This window comes from Octopus sinensis, linkage group LG3, assembly GCF_006345805.1.
Source record: "Octopus sinensis linkage group LG3, ASM634580v1, whole genome shotgun sequence".
NCBI classification, from domain to species: domain Eukaryota; kingdom Metazoa; phylum Mollusca; class Cephalopoda; order Octopoda; family Octopodidae; genus Octopus; species Octopus sinensis.
The window spans coordinates 32946669-32951099 of record NC_042999.1 but is presented as its reverse complement, the minus strand read 5'-3'; positions in this window follow the sequence as shown (position 1 = coordinate 32951099).

The following is a 4431-nucleotide window of genomic DNA, read 5'->3' as shown; positions in this document are numbered from 1 at the left end:
CTCTGTAGATATAAATTTTATTTTTTATCTTTTAATTGCTTCGCTCATTAGACTGCAGCCAATATGAGACAACGCCTTGGAAGCTTTCGTCGGACGTACTTTATTTTCTAAGCTTGAGACGTTTTCTCTAGAATATTTTTTTTTTCCGAGTTCGTTTTTTACAGAGTCGAAAACGCATCTGTTGTGAAACGGTCATCAGAAACAAACACTTATAAAATAACAAACAAACAAACAAACACAGTCACTTTCGCGCGCGCGCACGCACACCGATGCATGCATATATACACTCACACACATACACATTTACGTATGGAAGACGGGCTTCTTTCAATTAGTCGCCCTAAGAATAAAGAATTTCCCCTATGGTATCACGTATCGGGACTGATACCGGGCCTGAATGCTTAGGAAGCAAACTCTTTACCGTATGCCACATTTGCATATTTCACATATTTAATATACATATTAATAATAGTCTAGTAATTCTAAAATTACATACATAGTCAACATTGAGTATATACAAATTCACACACGTTAACCGACACAGATATTAAAAAAATGAAGATACGGTTATATTTATAAATATATACAACCTTTTCCCATCACTCTCTGAAACAATGACACACATAATCAATCGCACAAACACAGACCCACATATGTGTATATATTGCATATATGGGAACGTAGTTGTAAATCAATCATTGTTAGTATATTGGCACTAACATTGAATCACCTCGTTGAAATCCTTATTTTATATCTCGATAAGAGCAAAAAGCTATTAAAATGTGGATGTAAATATTTATATGCTAAAAATTTGATTTGTTATTATATTAAACACAAGCAAGGAATTTCAAAAACTACCTTAGGAATATTGTCATTTAAACAAACATGTACATACAAACATAATCGAAATAAACTTGAAAAGTATTGCTTATTTTGCTTCTATTAATATATCTGATAGATATTACGTGATTTATATTTTAAGGATATAAAATATAAATTAAAAAGATAAAACCAATCCACCCTTCTCTCTCTCTGTATATATATATATATATATATTATATATATATATATAATATATATATATATATATAATATATATATATATAAACTACAGTCTTTATACATACATACATACATACATACATACATGCATACATATATATACATACATATATATATACATACATATATATATATATATATATATATATATACATATATATATATATATATGTATATATATATATGAATATATATTTGAATATATATATATATATATATATATATATATATATATATATATATATATATATATATTTAAACTACACTCTTTGCTCAGCCAGATTTATTTATCAACTAAGATCAATAAAACTTTTCATTTCTGTTCATTTCAAGCACATATTTGTATACTATTAATATAACTCTCTATTTGATATCCGTTGATATATCTGTAGACGCATCTATCTACCTGTCTATCTATCTATACAATTTTATTATCTTTCCAGTTTCTGTGTACTCTTGTAATATCAATAAGTATTTAAACCAAATAACAAAAAGACAATTGAATAATGACTGCACCCCCAACATGGCCACTGTCTCTGGTCTGCAACAAGTAAAACGCAAAAGTGTAACATTCACAGCTACTTGCTAATGTTACTCCCCTTTCATTTAAATATATGTTGACATATGTTTCAATGCATAAATTTTAACTCCTCATAGTATTGTTTCAAGATGTTAGACATTTCGACTCTACCTGTGATTTGAAAACCCAAAAGTACTTAGTATTGCATAAGCGTAATACACGAACACTGCAATACAGGGACGCGTGGAATGATGCTATAGATATTTCAAAATCTTGGAAAATTGGAAAGAACATACGCAAATTACCACGAAAATATCATTTACATTTACATTAGATGTCTAAAATATTTTAATTATAACCAAGTTCTGTAACGTTAGTTGGTATATTTTTTACAGTGAAACATATCTATTCTTTCTCGAACTAAATTTCTATGTAGAAATATAGCGAAAATAAAGAAAAATAATTTTTAAATCCTGCGAAAGTCATCCTGGTAATAAGAAACCTAGATAATCCTCATACCTGATAATTATTAGCCAATCTGTTAACCAGTCAAGACATTAATTATTTTTTAGTGATGCATAATTGTGGGTGTTCTATAAGAACAGACGATACTTATTTTAACGTCAGGGGAAGGCATCTGCCAGCTGGTTTGGCAGTGCCTTTTGCGCTGATATTTATTGCAGGCGGAGAGTGGATTCCATCCTATTGTAACTCCAGATTACCAAATCACGTGATTTCGACTTCATTTTGTCCATCTTCAGTGATGGATACTCGTCTGCTAGACATAGCAATAGTTCACCCCCAGAACAGTGTCACACAGTTCCTGATTTTGCAATTAGCATACTAGCTTCTTAAGAAAATCTCTATTTGAGTCGAAAGCAGTGATTATACTGAGGAGTAATCTTTATTACCACCTAAAGGTGGGTGATCTATAAGAACAGACGAGACTGCTAATTTCAACCCAGAAGGACACCTCTTCCAGCTTGTTATTCATATCACTTTGCACTCAACATATATATATATATATATAATATATATATATATTGCTAATGGGGAGCGACTTCCTTACTACTTTAGCGCTGAGACCACCAGCTCACGGGGTTTCGACTTTAATTTGTTCACTTCAGTGATGGATACACATCTACTAAACATAGCAGTAGTTCACCCCAGCTGGCAACATTTAGAAAAACTGTGTAATACAGTCATTAACTGTGCAATTAGCAAACTAGCTTCTCAATAAAATCTGTGACTGCATCTCTATATAGGCTGGCGTGAATTACTGTCAGATCTAGCATACGGGTATCTATCGCTGGAGGTGATCAAAATGAGGTCGATTAACTGTGATCTGGTGTTCTGAGGGCTAGAATAGTAGGGAGGTTTCACACCGCTTACAATATATTTCGAGTGTAAGGCGCCGAGCTCGCAGAAACGTTAGCACGCCGGTCTAAATGCTTAGTGGTATTTCTTGTGTCTTTGCGTCCTGAGTTCAAATTCCACCGAGGTCAATAAATTAAACAACAATTGCATACTGGGTTCGATCTAATCGATTTCCCTTCCCCCAAAAGTTCGGGCCTTGTGCTTAGAGTACAAAAGAATATATTTCGAGTGAGAAGCTCATTGAATAAGCAGCTGGAGCAGGTGTCCTCCTGGGGATAAAATAATGTTACGGCTGTTCTGATAAAACACCCACGTTTAGGTGACGATAAACATTACTTTTCTGTATAAAAACTGCTTACATCTCTAACAGAGATTCTCTGAACAAACTGGTTAGCTATCAATTAATCGTTTACTAGATTAACTATTTAGTCTACTACTCAATCAATTAACTTCATCAGTCTTGGCGTAGGAAGGACAAATTGATCGGCTCACGACTGATGGCGACGAGACGGACCAAATATTTCCTCGCTAGACCGAATTATAATTAAAGAATCGTATCGTTATTTAGTAAAATGTAATAAGAAAAAGGTGAGATGGCATCAGTATTTGGTTCGTATCGCCATTAAGGACCGTCTCAAAATATTACTGAATCAACAGAAAATCTTTAAAAACATGGTATAAAAATAATCCAAAATAAGTTTAAACAGACAATTTGCTTATAATTCATGTCTTTTGAAATATAAAATTGAAAGAGCAATTTTATTAAGTTGTACAAACAATACAATATTAATTTGTAAGTGATACAGCGCAAGATTATTTTCTTGAGGTGAAATTCCATTACAATACAGTAATTGGTCATTAAATGGTTTCAGATGTTGCATAGGATCAGTCAATTTTTCCACGTTAAAAAAAAAAAACACTTTAATCCTACAAAATAATCAAAACTAAAATTTAGTAGAATTAGCCTAATTGGTCTATAGCTAATTCGTTTCTTCACTGAATTCGTCACTTTCATTTTGCTCTGAGGGATGACTAGCGATTTCTGCTGTATGTTTTTAAAATTACTTTTGCTTTTTCCAAAAATACGGGCTAAAGTACAGACTTAAATAATTTTGCTCAAATAATTTTTTTATGAAAATAATAAAAATTACTGGGGTTATACATGAAAAGAGTCTCTAAATATAAGCCCAGAGGCTTAACATCGGAGAGGGTTATTTTTGGAAAAACCAGGTAATCATTTGATAGTTTTTCTTTTAATAAATAGGAAATTTAAAAAAATGTTATTCTCGGTTGCAATATTTGAAGTACATTAGAATTTCAATTTTAAGCACATTTCAGTCTCCTTTAGAGGGGACTAATTAGGCAAATTCTACTGTAGAAATCTTGTTCTGTTGTTCTCCAGGTGTAAAAACTTAAGAATATTAACATGCATGCACCTGCATTTTTTCATTCTAATTCATATATATATATAT